The following is a 16,237-nucleotide window of genomic DNA, read 5'->3' on the forward strand; positions in this document are numbered from 1 at the left end:
GATCTGTTTTCATTAATTCTTTATCAATTATGTATTGCGTATTTATTGAGTTCTATATGTGAAGTGTTGTAGGCTCAGTGCTTTGGGACTATGTAAAAATGTATAAGACAGTCTGGTGACCCCCAGGAGCATATGTATAGCAAGAAAACTATTATATATGCAGAAATAACCATGATAAGAGTAGGTGTGGAAACTACTATCAGAGTTATGAAAACGTGGGAGCTCAGAACATTCACTTCTTTCGAAAAAAAAGTTTGGCTTTTGCTGGATAATTATGCATTGAAGAAAAAGGCACTCAAAGAGGAGGAAATGGCATAAACAAGGTGTTAAGATGCTAAAAATGATTACAGTAATAATGAAAAACAACTAATTTACATTTTCTACTATGTGCTAGGTGATATATGTACACACACATATAATGTATGCTAGCAAGTGTGTCTGAACGTAGGCAAGCGATTAAGCTGCAAAGGAAACTGGGATAAGAATAGGATTTCTAACCCTTAGGTGATGTCAGACCTCCCTAACAGGAATAGGGTTCTCTGCTTTGGGGTGACCTTATGGTCATGGCGCCTGGCAGCAGGTGACGAAGTGAATGTAGGTCTGTTCTGGGGGTCAGCTTCTGGGATCCAGCACCTCACAATAACCCTATAAGGTAGGGAGTGAAGGTACTGTTATGTCCACTTTGCAGGTGGTAAGAATGAGGCACTGATTTAAGTGACTAAACTTAGGGCACCTGCAGATTTCCAAGCTAGAACTATTACCTGAATCTCTCGGGACTGCGTGCCAATGCGCCTCCATTTGAAATCCAGGTTGTGACCCCGTGGCTCTGAAACACCTCATGTTGATTTGAGAGGGGAGGCAAAACCCTAATGTCTGAGAGGACTGTAATAGTTACAGTGGGTGGCAGCAAGCCCAGTGTGCTTGGGCTGCTTGAACGGCATGCAAATTGCAGAAATGCTAGCAGCCATGGTTGTGCTAATATTTATGTGCGAGGAGTTATGGCGATGGCTCTAAGGGACTTGGAAGTCCAAGAACCTGAGTCTTCAGAATGCATAGGTCATAGAATGTCAGAAGTGGGAAAAGCTTTGAGATCACCTAACTTCTTTATTTTCCCAGTGAGGAAACTAAGGCTCTGAGAGATCAGGTGAATTGCCAAGGGCAGATGGAGAGTGAGCGGGCGAGGGCTATTTACTCTTAATCTACTTTATTAGTCAGGGTTCTCCAGAGAAATAGAACCAATAGGACGTATATATATAAAAATAAATATATAAATCATATATATGTATATATATTTATAAACATATAAATCATTTATATGTGTACATGTAAATCTCCATATATAAATCTCATGTATGTGGATATTTATATATAAAATCAATATATACAATATGTATATATGTACGAGAGAGAGATTTATTATGAGGAATTGGCTCACACAGTTATGGAGGCTGAGAAGTCCCTCGTGCTGCCCTCTGCAAGCTGGAGACCTTTGAAAGCTCGTGGTTTGATTCAACCTGAGTCTAGTGCAAAGCCCTGAGAAGCAGGTTGCTGATGGTACAAATCCCATTCCAAAGGCTGGAGTAGATGGGATGAGATGTCCCAGCTTAAACAATGAGAGAGGGGAAAAAGGGCAAATTTCCCCTTCCTTGGCCTTTTGCTCTATTCAGGCCCTCAACAGGTTGGATGAGACCCACTCACGCTGGGGAGGGCCATCTAATTTAGTGAGTCCACCAATTCAAATGCTCATCTCATCCAGAAACCCTCGGAGACAACCCAGAAATAATACTTACTCTGGGCAGCCTGGGGCCAGTCAAGTCGGCACATAAAATCAACCATCACACCACTTCTGATGGGGAATGAGACCTAGGTGCTTGGTTCTCTAAGAAAAAGCATTCAAAGTGGCAACAGATGAGTTGGGAAAAGAATGAATGAGCAAGGAACAGGACAGGGTGGCTGAGCACAGCCTTTTTTTCCCAGAGGGGAGGTTGGCTCTATGAACAAATCCTGGAACACTTGCCGGAGCTGGAAACCAACGTGAAACTCTAAAGTGTCCCGCTTCCACTCTGAAACACTGCCTTCAATTTTACCATGTTGAATTTTACCATGTTCCTCTCCAGACGAGGAAGTAACAAAAGCAAGTGATCTTGAATACGTCTGAATTTTCAACCCAGAGTTACTGAGAAGTCACCCAATCTTATTAGATCTAAGTGGAATTGGTTGGATTAAACTTTCTACATAAGACAAGTGAGGAGTTCAGGGTCATACACTAAAATTTAGTCTTTGAAAATAAATTAATGGTTCAGCAACACCTGAGAATATCATGGTAAAAGTTCACATTTGTAAGACTTTGGGTGAAAAAGCAAACAAACAAAAGATCCTGAGACTTAAGAAAACTTTTAAAACTTCTGATCTATTAAACAGAGAAACATGAAAGTTCCTAGTCTGTTCTTACAGAGAAACTCTGTGATTTACCCAAGGTCATAAAAAACAACAGAGGCCAGAGGAAAGGCACGACCTGGGGATGTCTCCACCCGTCATGCTTAGAATCTGTGCAAAACAAAGGCATGCCAGGTGTTACTAGGTGTTGATGGCAGCAGCATCTTTTTATAAGCACACGGTCTTCCATGTTGAGGTACTTGGGGCAGATATTCTTGGTTCTGCACAGGGTGGCCTGGAGCCGCTCTTGGTTCTGCCTATGTAGGTTAGAGAGACACTTACTGTCCTGGGGAAGAACAGACAGGGACCTGTAGCCACTTGATGAAGGCTGTTGTCACTGAACCCTCCAGAGAAGGTGTATTGGTTTACGTAAGAATTCCTGAGGCTTCAGGGAAAGTAAGGACTGAGGATTGAGCTTTGAAATCTGAAGTTCAATAACTTATATCTGGATGACTTCAAAGTGTGTTGGCAAGGGTGGACACCAAGTTCCCTAAAGAGAAATTCATGAGAGGGGCTGGGGTAAATGGCGGTGGTTGCTTCGGTACAACCAACAGCCTTCCAGTGTGGGCGGGGCGGATGGTTTAGATTACTCAGATCCAGTCTGGGCAGTAGAACCTGGTGTCAGCATTGCTAGTGCATTGACCAGATCTGCTAGTTTTCCCTCTCTGCAACCTACCACCTGACATTCTTGTGTAGGGCGAACACGTTGGAACGAGTAAGCCTATTGTGTTCTTGGATAAGTTGGTAAGAGGGAAACTGAACAAAGTGATGCTGGATATTTTTCTAATACAAAATTGTGGGGACTCAAAGATTAATTGAGGGGGAGCAAAAAATACAAAGTGATGTGATCTTCTTTAATCACCAGCTGAAAAAGTGACTCATCCTGGCTACCCATGAGTTTCAGGAGCTTAACTAATCTTAGATATTTTCTGTTCTGAGTTTCCCTAATTCAATCTTTTAAGGTGCGCATGGACTTTAAATGTATTGGTGGATGTTGTGCTGAAATAGACAGGCCTGGGCAGAATGCCTTAGAACAAGTAAAAGAAGAAACTTTGTGAGTCTCCTTGGAGCAGCTTCTAGAGAAGATCTCTGCTAACTCCCTTCCCATATGTTACGGTGGAGGAGACTTTTCTCAAGCAGAAACGACAGAAGGGACCCCTTTGTAACATGAGCAGTTCTGCAGGGGAAACGGGTCTCCTTGTGACTCTGGAGATAAGAGGCACATTTATGACAGTGCTCTCTGGTCTTCGCAGAAGACACTCCCTTTGAGCAGTCCAGTTTGAGTGTTCACAGAAAACTGTGTGTGAGTAATATACTTCTAAAAATACCATGTTGGCTAGTGGGAAGAGAAATGCATACAAGATAAAGTCACAGCGGAAATATAATAAAAGCCTGATTATTTTGGCAAAAATGTTATGCCTAAGCACGCATGTGCTTCTTAGACTCCACAGATTAGTCCCCATGAAGATGATTTAGGGGGTAGCTGGTTTCTTCCTTAGCTAGTTTATGGGCCTGGAGAATATACACCTCCTCTGACCTTACCTACTAACTCTCTAGTTGGCTTTTCCAATGCAGAAACTCATAGTACGTACTACGAGTTGTGTGACTTCGAGATAGATGGACAAGTTGGTTTTCTCCACGGCCATACCTAGCCTCTGCTCAGCACCTCTTACAGGTGCTGCGTAAGTCAGATAATTGAGAAGTTCCTCCTAGCTTACTCTGTTTTTCCTCACATGATTAGTTTTTTGGTGACTATATTTATCTGTAACTTAGAACCACTCAATGAGTTAAATGACTGGGTGGAGGTGAATGACATCCCACTCATGGAAATAGATATGAAATATGGAATTTATAATGCATGTGGCTAGATGAAAAGACTCTGCAAACCAATTAAGGTTTTGAGTTTCTTATTGAATAGATCTGTGCCATTTCCACTGCCCTTCTCATGCCAAGGGCTGTTAGCAGCATTTCTGGCACATGTCAGCAATGCCACTTAATGTGAATGCCTTAATCATCCTTCCTTGGGGGTGTTGCTGGTGGTTTCATGTTTCTGATGTCCAGACCAGAATACTCGTGAAACTCCAGCCACAGTTCTTCTGTGCTCTCCATGACCTGTGCTATGTCAGTTAGTTTAACACATAAATTCATATTCAGCAGATTTAGAGACTTATGTTACAACTCCTTAGAGGGCCTGACAATGGTATAACCTAAGTAGGTACCAAACCCTGCTATGTGGTAGAGTGCATAATTTGGAGTAAGAAGTGTGTCCCAGGTTCCCCTTTTGTAACTCTGTGACCTCCATCCCATGCATTGACTGTGCCTTGTGTCAGCCTTGGACCTCTGAAGGTCAGCCTCATCCCCGGTCAACCTCAGGACTGCATCACTGGATAATTTGGCCAAGAAATACACCACGAGTTCTCCTGGAGCTTGCTTTGTGCATCATGTTACACTATTGCAATGGAAAACAGAAACTCCTCTGATCTTTCCAGAAGCTGAACTTCTGCACCTGTCAGGGGGCACATCCATGCATGTGCAAGAGCACAATCAGGCTCTCAGGCTCCTTCCCACAGACACACACACTCTAACGGGGGAGAGGCCAAGGACTTTGGACAGGTGTAGAGCCAAGCACAGAGCCACTGTTCTGGTCCTTGGACCTGTGCCAGCCTCTCCACCCCAAGTAGACGTGCAATAATGTGTTTTATTCTTCACAGGCAAAGCAGATCATGGAAATTATTTTATGAAAAGTACCTGGGAGTTTTGCCAAGCTCATTTTTGGTTCATTATGCCATCTATTGTTAATACATTATCACACAATGATCACTTGATCTGATTTCTTTACCCCGTGCACACGGTGGTAGTTTTTCCCCCGATTTTTTTTTTTTTGGTGGGCAGTGTCACTGAATCATGGTCAATGCTGAATTTTAAAATTTGTTCATCTGAGTATTGGCAGAAAGATTCTTTCTGATGAATGCAGGTCTTCTGAGCAATTCTTATAGGTTCACCTTTCAGAAGGTAGAAAAAAAGAAAAGAATTACTATTGTCAACTGAAGACTTGAGAAACTGGGAAGAAATGTGAGGTGCAGTGAAATGGTAAAGAACGTTGGAGAAATTAACCGTGTCATCTTAGAGTTCATAATAAACTAGGAGGAAAATTCAGAGAATAACATAACACAGAGATTTTTACTTATTAGAGAAAAAAATAGGTAAAATTTCATGGCTCGAAGCTTTAAAAAGTAAAGACAGCTTAAAAGGAATTGATGATACCGTCTTAAAAGACTTTGAGTAAAAGACAGTTTAAGAAACTAGTGTATCAGGAAAGGGCTCAGTGTCTACTTTTAGAAGGATTTTGACCAGAAAAAAGGAAGGATCAGTACGTAGAGAAGAATCAATTTTTACAGACCCATAAGATTCAAGCGTGGCCCTATTTTACTCATCTTCATAACTCCAGCACCTACTATAATGTTGGAGACACCACGTTTCTTTCATTGATCCTACAGCTTGAAGAAATTTTATCCCAGGTCCTTACAATGTGTTGCTGATGTGATCCCAGCATCACTGTGGCTAACAATGTGATGAAACACAGAGAGTGCCAGGGGTGTCAAAAGGTGCAAAAATGTTGTGGCGGAGACACCTACCTGACCACCTCAATAGCTAAGCTCTTTTTCTTCTTTAGTAACGGAATTCTGATTTCAGTGGGTGGAAGCAATGCATCTAACAAAACGTACATTTTCCAACCTCTTTTACAGCTTGATATGGCTCTGTGACTATATTCTGGCCAATGAAATATAAGAGCAGGTGTTGAGGTCGGCCCCGTGGCCAAGTGGTTAACTTCGCATGCTCTGCCTCAGCGGCCCAGGGTTTCACCGCTTCGGGTCCTGGGCACGGACACGACACCGCTCATCAGGCCATGTTGAGGTGGCATCCCACACAGCACAACCAAAAGGACCTACAACTAGAATATACAACTATGTACCAGGGGCCTTTGGGGATAAGAACAAAAGAAGATTGGCAACAGATGTTAGCTCGGGTGCCAATCTTTAAAAAAAAGAGCAGATATTAATGTGTTAACATGAAATATAAGAGCAGGTGCTCTGGTTGGCCTGAGATCACTCAGCTGGAAAGAGTGGCCCTTTCGTCTCTGCTATTCTGACTACAGTCCTTAAACCATGTCATTGTCTAAAGGAGGGAAGTGATATGCTGAAAATAGTGAAGGAGAGAGATTGAAACCTGGACTCTTGAGGGTTCCTGGGGGCCATCACACCCACCTCTGAACTGTCTACCTCTAGATTTCTTATATTTCAGAGAAAAAAAACCACTTCTACGTGTTTGATTAAGATTATGTTATTTTGGAGTACCTGCTGGGAAGGTGAACCTAATCTTAACTGATAAAATTCCCAGAGACTATAGATGTATTTCAGGGACTAGAGACAAGTGTGTGTAACTCCCAGGAAAAAAAAAATCCTTAAAAATGAATTCTAAGCCAGCTTGAAGGTCCTTAGGGAAGGAAGCGGTGATTTACAGGAGATAAGGCACATTCAGAAAAAATAATTATTGCTAAGTTACTTTGATTTTTTGGACTTTGTTATGAGATTAGTAGCTTTTATTTAATAGGAAATATTTTTAGAAGATTTACTACTTGGCAGGTGCTGTTTTAAGTACTTGACACTTATTATCTTTTATAATCATCACAACAGGTACTATTAAAATCTTATTGAAAATGGCGAAAGGGAGGCACTGAGGTTTAAACAACTGGTTTGATGGAACACAGTTATTAAGTGATGGAGACAAGACACAAGCTGAAAGAGTGTGCATTCAGAGGTCACCATCTTAACTAGTATACTACACTGTCTTTTAGGGGAAAGACACAGACAATGAGTATACTTTAAATTTTAGTGCCATTGAATGCAATTTCATAACAGCAGGGTAGAGAAAAATGAGATGTGCATTTAGATAAATTCAAGATGCACAACCAATGTCAACCTGGAAGGAAGTCTCATGGTCCTTGTCAAGGTTTCTTACTCAATCCACTCCTTTTTAAGAATTTTGTTAACGACTGTGGATACAGAAGATATATTTGTCAAACATGCAAGAACCCAAGTAAGTTTAGCCTGGAAAAGAGAAGACTCATGGAAACACGGGAGGTCTCATCAAAGGCTTAGGTTATAATTTTAGACCTTTAACAGCTTCCAACATCATCAGTTTAATGTCCCTCAGGGATGGCGGGAATGCAAAGTGGTACACAACCTATAGAGACAATATTTTGCAATAGTGCAATATTTGACAATATTGTGAGAAATTATATATGTATCTACCCTTTGATCCAGAAAGTCCACTTCCAGGACGTTCTTGCACAGATAGACTGGTGAAAATGAAAAAAGCTACAAAACAAATGAGCACAAATTCACAAAGCCATCCACTGAACAGTAATTGCGTATAACTTGGTTTCTTTAACAAATAAAATTGTAAGGAAAAAATACAAATGAGATGGACAGGGGCTAAAGGACACTTAAGCTGTATATTACTAATTATAATAGTAGGCCCTTATTTGTGTCCTGATTCAAACAAGCAAACTCAGAGAGAGAGAGAGAAAGAGTGCACGTGCGTGTTGGAGAAACGTGAGCATTATTTGCATAGTTTAAGATATTTAGGAATTATTTTTAATTTGGAGGAGAAAAGTAACAGTATTGTGGTTGTAACAAAGGCAGAGTCCTCATATTTTAGAGAAACCGTGAATCATTATGGATGACTTTGTACAGTATCTGAAATTTGCTTCAAAACAAATCCAGGGAGGAGGGAAAGTGGATAAAGACGAAACGAAACCAGACTGACCTTAAGTTGATATATTTACAGCAGGGTGTGGCCGCCAGGGGCATTCATTATTTTATTACCTCGACTCTTGCATATGTTTGAAATTTTCCATAATAAAAAGTAAAAAACGACTCTCTCAATTTAACATAAACTATTTTAATTTGCTAAAAAATTTTCAACTTGAAATGTACAGATGCAGATCTTTGAAAAAGGCACTCACTAAGAAGAAAAAAAACTGAAATCTTTAGGAAAGGCTAATTGAATTTAAGCACTGGCCCCACATTTGGTTTGCAGTAGAGCTAAGGAGCAAATTCGGGACTCGGCAAACCTAAACTTAACTTCAGAGCTCCTTCTGCTTTATGGCTGACTTTCAGTCAAAGGGCACTGATGTCAAAGAGCGTGCGCTGTTTTTTGGGCGGCTAAAGGGGAACCAATCAACCAAAGTTATAAAAAGGTATATATATTTTTTTGTTTTGTTTTTGTTTTTTGTTTTTTGTTTTTGGGGAAGATTAGCCCTGAGCTAACTACTGCCAGTCCTCCTCTTTTTTGCTGAGGAAGCCTGGCCCTGAGTTAACATCTGTGCCCATCTTCCTCTACTTTATATGTGGGATGCCTACCACAGCATGGTGTGCCAAGCGGTGCCATGTCCATACCTGGGATCCGAACTGGCGAATCCCAGGCCGGTGAGAAGCGGAACATGAGAACTTAACCACTGTGCCACTGGGTGGCCCCTACAAAGGTATATTTTGACTCAAAATAACAAAAACTTCCTACAATTGAGTCTATTGAGTAGCTCAATAGGATTTTCTCTAGGTTTTGGACAGCTCAGGTCTGGATGAACACACAGGTAGAGACCTGAGGGCCCCCCAAGAGGGATGCTGTAAAGAAAATTCCCGTGTCAGCTAGAAGCCTGCACTAGGTGGCCTGGAAACTCCCTTCCTACTTGATGACACCATCATTCTATAAGGACATGATCCTTCTTGTTTCGACACATAACTCATAACTCTTGCTGGCGGGCTGCCATGCACCACGGGCAACATTAGTACCTGACTTGAAAGAAAAACACCTGATTTTCAGAGACAGACTGATACAGTCCTTCACAAGCTGAAAACTTAAAGAGTTAAATTACTGATGCTAAATAATTACAGTTTTAGTAGTTTGGACTTTAAACATGTATTGAATTCCTAGAAAGTGAAGTGCTTGGACAGACTGTGGAGAGTCGAGGAGGCCAGGCCCTGGTCCAGATGCCAAGTGCCAGGATGGGTTTGGTACCTCCAGCCTCTCCTCCCCACTCCCGTGAGCTGCCCATGGCACACTGCCCTTGAGCTTTTTTTCCTGCATGGAAACCTGCTCCTAGACAAGGTTCTGATACCCACCTTGTACAGCCACGTGGGAGCTTAAAGCAACATGTCATCATACCCAACCATTTTTCTTTAAGCTTTATTTCTAACCAGAGTAAAAAGATTCATTCCTCTTAAAAAAAAGAATTCCTAGTGTCAACAAATAAATCGGGCAAAAGTTGAGGCGGGTGTTCAGAAATGACACAGTATAACCAGTCTAGCTATGCTGGTGATTCCAGAGAGAAACTAACCACATGGTCTATACTAGAGTAAGTCAGGGGCCCTGCTACCTCAGGCCAAAGGAGACCATCACCCAGGAACTGAGTTAGCCTGGCAAGGAATGGATCAAGAAGGATATGGAGCTAGCCTTCCAAAGATCCGTGAGGGAGTGCGTTGTGTTCCTGTGATGCTGTTAGCTTTTCTTTCTCTCTCTCTAGTTGTCGGTGACATGAATCTCGGCTCCATTCTACATGGAGTATTTCTGAGCTAATTCTCACAGCCCCTACATTTCAAGAGAGGAACATACACACCAGAAGGACATTACAGGAAAATTGGATTGCTCGACTGCGAGTGAGATATGGAAAGGCCTTTTCCCCACCAAGCAGCAGACAAAATTGTAACAGTAAGTTGTGTTTGAAATAAAATGGTACATAGGTCAGAGGTGACGCTGCCTTTTGTAAAGCGTGAAATTCTTCCTTCTGTTGGGCAGAATGAGGATAAAAAAAATAAAAAGAACACGAATAGTTTGCTACCTATTTACTGTGTTATGATCTCCCTCAATTCACAAATATTTACGTCTCTATCTATAAATATAGCCATTAAAATTCTTTTTTTTTTCTTTTTGAGGAAGATTAGCCCTGAGCCAACATCTGCTGCCAATCCTCTTTTTGCTGAGGAAGACTGGCCCTGAGCTAACATCCATGCCCATATTCCTCTACTTTATACGTGGGACGCCTACCACAGCATGGCGTGCCAAGCGGTGCCATGTCTGCACCCGGGATCCGAACCGGCGAACCCTGGGCTGCCGAAGCCAAATGTGTGAACTTAACTGCTGCACTACCGGGCCGGCCCCAATCAGATTCTTTAAAAAGCTACATAGTTAACATGTTTTCATGCTTGGTTTAGAGCACATCGGGTTTGTCCCTGGGGAAATATCATCCCCAGCTCTAGAGTTCTGTAGGTTTGACTTTAAATGGGCACCTGCTAGATTTCCAACATGACAGATGAAAGTGTTTTGCATCCATTACTCAATTATATCTCGTCCTTTACATTTCAGGCCACCTTCCATCTCACTCGTCCATCTCCCTTCATCATTTCAGCACCTGGCTCACAATTTTGCTTAAGCCACCTCTGTCAACATCCTTGGTGTCCCAGTCAAGTTTATGATCATTCTGGCAGCTTACCATTTAGCACATAACATTCATACTGAAGGTTTTATAAATATCTTTTTTCCCCTGTACATTGTGCGCATACCAAACTTTTCCGTTCTCATACAGAAACGGTAATGGTGCTCTGCAAATAATGCAAGCTTAGCCAACGTTGGCTGTGATCCAGTGTGCAGGGGGACAGCTTTTATCTGGATTCCCCCTTCTCACCATCCCCACTGCCTTTAATCCTCCTTAGAGTCTGGCATCTATCAAAGTTACGATAGTAGGAGAGGGCTTTTAAAATGCAGTCAGACTGAGAAGGAGAGGTACTTTTATTTTAGAAAAATTCTTGAAAAACTGGCAGGAAGCTGATCTCACTGCAGAATGTCTGCTTATCCCTTTGTCTCGCCTCTACAGGCCAGAACACTACAAGGACCCCGCCCACCTTGCCAATCTCCAAGCTTTCAAAGGTCTCTGTCCAGCGGTGGATCAAACACCTAGTAATGCATCCTGGGAGCAGAGGCAAGTGGAGGCCACAATGACTACTATTTATGTATTATTTTTGATTGGCAAGTGATCAGAAGGGCTATAAAGGGGTTGCGGGAAAGGGTATGCATGGCGAGGAATGGGGTGCTCTGTGGGCAATAATGGGGCTCACTAAGGCCCTGTGACCACAGGTGGAGCTGGAGGGCAGGTTGGAAGAGGTGAGAGAAGTTATTTCCAAATCATCATCATCTTGTGAACTTTGAGTATATTATTAGACATTATTAAATGTCCTTGAAGATGCCACATAAGTATTTAGCCAGCTAACAGTTAAACCTGTACGTCCTGAAGCACGTGGGGAGTGTTGGCGTTCTATTTGTGAATAGCACAATCTCAAGCTCTAGGTGACGCGCAACTTCAGGTGAGGAAGGACTGGATAAGGAAAATGAAATGTTTCCACGAGAAGGTGCCAAAGCAGGGCTCTGGGCCCGCTCGGTGAGAGCCAACTTACTGAAATTAACTTCACGAATAACCAATCTCCTGACTCATTGAAGGATTTGGCTTCAAGTTCTAGTTTAGCTCCTGCCTCCACCTCTGCCTCTTCCTGCCCCTGCCTCTGAACTTGGCCCTGTCTCTCTAACGAAACAGTCTGGACAAACCTCTGAGATGGGGCAGAGGAAAGCACAGGGCAAGGATAAAACTAAAACCTTTTAAACATCTCCCAAATTTGGCAAATTGGGCATTTGGCACATCGTTTTTCAGTAAATTGTTGGTGTAGTAAATTGCCTTGCTTCTTCAAAGCAGAGCTATCTCCTAATTGTCTCTCTCTTTCCTAGCAGAGGCTCCAGTCTCTTTCACATTCAGTTAAAATAAGGAGGGATGGCACCTGTGAAGATGCACACACCCAATGATGTGCATATGCACCACAAGATGACATGTGCACACCGGTGTGCACAGACCAGGTATGGAGTTTGAATTGCGTGTTGAAGAAACAACTTCCCTAAGGTCATCTCTTCCCCCGTGCCTACCTTGGGTGCAAAAATCACCAGAATTCGTGTGTTTAGTCTTTCTGACCATGGTAGGTCTTTTAGTTATGAAAGTTGAGTCAGTTTAAGAACTATTCCAACCTGAATCCCCATGCACAGTCCTGTTCTAATTTTCTTGGCTGGGAATCTTTCCCACTAAGGGTCCTTCCTGAGTCTTTACAAAAGCATCAGTCTACCCAAGGGATATTGTTTGATCAAGTCTCCAAGGTCTAAAGCCCAGTGCCTCCCACTACATGTTCTTTTTACTTTGGCTGCTACACACTCTTATCCTTTGTTGCTTTCATCAGGATCTAAGCTCATTGGAAGGTCCTGAAGGAAATCTGAGAAATTCAAAAGAAAATGGCAGAGGAATACAAAATGGAACAATGAAATACTATTTGTAACCTGTAAAACTGGCAAAGCACACAAAAATGAACTCTATTGGTGTTCCTCATAATTGTTGGTGAAAATACAAATTGGTACCCTGTTTCTGGAAGGGCATTTGCAGACACATACTGACTATCTTAAAATATCTGTTGATCTTCAATTTCTCCCCTAGGATTTTTCCTAAGAAAATACAAACGTATATAAAGATTATTATCCCGGTGATGTTCACCATTGTAAAAAAAAAAATGGAAATAGCTTTAATATCCATCCTTATGGAGTTAACTGAATATATTATGCTACATTTATGAGACATATGATAAAGAATACTATGCAGGTATTAAAAATAATCCAGTATGTTAAATGACAAAAATAATAGATTTTTAACCAATATGTATAATATTATAATACTTTGAAGCATAGCATATATAAGGTTAGGAAAAAAGTCATCAGTTCATACAATAAATTAATTAACAACAATTATCTTTAAGTTAAGGATTATGATAAACTGTATCTTCTTTTTTTCCAGTTCCGTATGGTCCAAATTTTCTACAGTTAACATGCCTTCAGTGAAGTAAGCTTGGTTTTGACCTCTTAGTTTTCTTTCAAAAATAATTTCACGGTTTTCCTCATGACATCATTAAGAAAGGAAAGGGATCAAAAAAGCAGCCCTATCACCCTACCGGAAAGAACTCCCTACCTTTTCTCTCCCTTGTAACCAGCACCCTTCTTTAGAACACGGTATCAAAAAACATCGCCGACACATTTGAGGGAAATTGAAAAACAAAACACACACACCCCTTAAACGGTAAAATAGTAGCAAGACGCCACTGATTTCAAAAGAAGAAAATCAAACAATATTCAATTTCCTGTTCATTCTCTAAACTCGACCTCTGTGTCTGATAGGTCCAATGAATTTGGGAAGGGCCTGATTTCCTCGCTACCTTCCTCCCTCCCTTTTAGAAACAAGCTGCACTTCAGGCAGCAGCAAGGTCTGACGAAAGGCGCCGGCGGGACCCCTTGCTGCAGGATGGGGGAAGAAAGAAATGCGGAGCAGAAAATGATACCCAGTGCCGTTAAGTACCTAGCTCAGTGAAGGCATCTAGGAGCTGCTGGGAAAGGGTGTCTATAATAACTATTATTTAGTCTAAAAAAAAAAACCCCCAAAAACAAAGCCCCTTTTGGAAAACAGGAGCATTGAGCTAGTGTCAGTCGGGTCACAGGCAGCGGACAAGTCAAGCAGAACTAGTGAGCAATTTCCAGGGCTTCACGGGAAGGACGAACAGTCCTGAAAGCCCGTCCTCCGCGCTGGGGAAGCGGGCCACCTGGGCCCAGGGGCGCCCCCCCGCGTCCACCTCTGCCCTGAGTCAGCATCGGCCGGCGGGCGGCCCGGGGCGGAGCATGCGCACTCGGCGTTGCATAATCATCCGGGCTGCCGCTCGCCCGCGCGCTTGTCGTCGGCTCCCCCTGCTGGAGAAACAGGAAAATGGAGCTTTCGCGGACATCTGCTTCTTGCCCTCGGCTTTCTCTACTTTTAGCACAGTATTTTCTCCCTGTGCCACCACCGGAAGGGAATTTTCTGCAGAGAAAGAGAAGCAAGGGACCTTAGCCCTGCAGCACAGAGCATCCACTGGAGCGTCAGTCAGTAGACAGTTTCCGTGGGAGGAAGGGCTCTTTCTCAGCAGTTTCCCCACATGGCTCCAATTCTTGCCTTCAGCCTGTATACTGGAGAGGCCAGGCCTCCGTCTGACAGCAGAGACAGGGCCGGGAAGGATTTCTCAGTGCCTCGGGGAACGCTAAGGCGCCGAGTTTGCAGCCTTCTCTTGCCTTTAACTCCGCATCGCATGATAGAAGCAGAAAGACCCTTAGACCACAGGGATGTCTGTGTCTTCCTGCAATCCCGACGAACTGCCTTTCACTTCTGGAGAATTGCAGGGATCTCCCTGAAAGTGTCGCCGCAGCCCTCACCTAGCCCTAAGAATATCAAAGGGATTCACTCTTGCCTCTAAATTGTCTCCTTGAAAGTTTGATGACCCTTGGGCGTGGGTGGCCTGTGGCCGCACAAATTCCCATGTCACTGTGCACTTTCACTGAGGAGGGTGGTATCAGCTGAGAAAAGTTAATGGCACTGTCACCTTCTCTTTGCTCAGCTTGTGAGAGAGGTGACACATCACCCACCTGAGCTGTGGCTAACGGGTGGAGGGGCTGAGCAGAGCCTGAGGGGCTGGCAGGGTCTTGCAGGTGCAGGACGTGGGTCCCCAGAGTATGCTCTCTGAATCTTAGGGGGCATCTTGCTTTTTAATTTTGGTCCAAGTTATTTACGTTCTCGTTTTCTCATGGTTCTCAATCCTAGCTGCACTTTAGAATCACCCAGGGAGCTTTTAAAAATCACCTATGCTCAGGCTCTGCCCCAGAATAATTAAATCAGAATCTCTGGGGAGTGGAGCCAGGGCATCTGCATTTTTTTAAAGATTCTCAGATATCTATAAGAATGAGCCAAGGCTTAGAACCACTCCCCTAGTCTTTATCTTCTCAGCTCTAGGACATGACCTTATACAAAATAGGAAGTCAGCACTGTTTGATGAATGAATGAGTGAGTAAGGTCTGGGAAGGGTAAAAACAAACGTATACTCCTTTATGACAAATATGCTAAAATATTGTGATTAGTGAGTTAATGAATAACTAAAACTAGACCAGACAATAAAGACAGTCCCAAAACTAGGCGTGGAAACTTCTAGGGTAGTCTTAAGAGGGTGGGTCAGATGACCAACGCTGATGGGAAAAGGCCCCAGAGCAGCCTGTGTTTATTGTTGGTACTGGTCTAGTAAAGTCCTCGCTTCCTCCTTGGAGAGTGGGGGAGGAGGACAGCAGGACAGGAAGGAGTCGGGGAGAGGGGAGGGATTTGAAGTCTCATAACTGATTAGGAACAGAGGATGGTGGTGCTACCGGTGAGTGAGTCTGGCCAAAGCCCTTGCTGAACACACAGAGCGTGTGGAACTTGGGGTGCCCCGGGGTGGTTGAAGCAGAGGGCTAAGGTGCTGTGTGTTTAGGGGAGGCAGGCCACAAGCTCATCAAAGAGACTCAGGAACACGAATAGACATTTGGCGCATCCAGGCGAGTCCAGTCTCCCGCCCAAACAAAGGCGAACTCCTTGAGGCCAGGAACAGTATCTTTCTCCGACTCTTTCTGGAAAGTTTCCAATTCCCTTCACATGTGGGAGTGGACTGGCTTCTCAAGTGAGTTCAAGAAACAGGAGAAGTACAGAAAAATGAAGGACGGCATGAAAATTCAGTGGGATCCCAAATGGTTAAAATGCATGCATGAAGGGTAGGGGAATAGGTGAATGGGGAGCCGGGGGAAGGGTTAGAGGCTGATACAGTTGTCCTCTAGAGCT

The 16,237-nt window shown here is 43.1% G+C and overlaps 1 long non-coding RNA gene across 4 annotated transcripts in view; it reads left to right on the plus strand.

The window, feature by feature from the left end:
• The window catches only part of LOC103564470 (uncharacterized), a 280,693-nt gene that overhangs the window by 256,665 nt on the left and 7,791 nt on the right, over positions 1–16,237 (plus strand). For 3 of the 4 annotated variants that reach the window (XR_548078.2, XR_011535428.1, XR_011535429.1), the window contains 3 exons: positions 10,022–10,206; positions 11,369–11,473; positions 12,274–12,396. This is a non-coding gene — a long non-coding RNA (uncharacterized lncRNA). Of the gene's footprint in view, positions 1–8,855; positions 8,984–10,021; positions 10,207–11,368; positions 11,474–12,273; positions 12,397–16,237 lie in introns of those variants that run through there. The other variant, XR_011535427.1, reaches the window with a different exon arrangement.

This window comes from Equus przewalskii, chromosome 32, assembly GCF_037783145.1.
Source record: "Equus przewalskii isolate Varuska chromosome 32, EquPr2, whole genome shotgun sequence".
In the NCBI taxonomy this organism is placed as follows: Eukaryota; Metazoa; Chordata; class Mammalia; order Perissodactyla; family Equidae; genus Equus; species Equus przewalskii.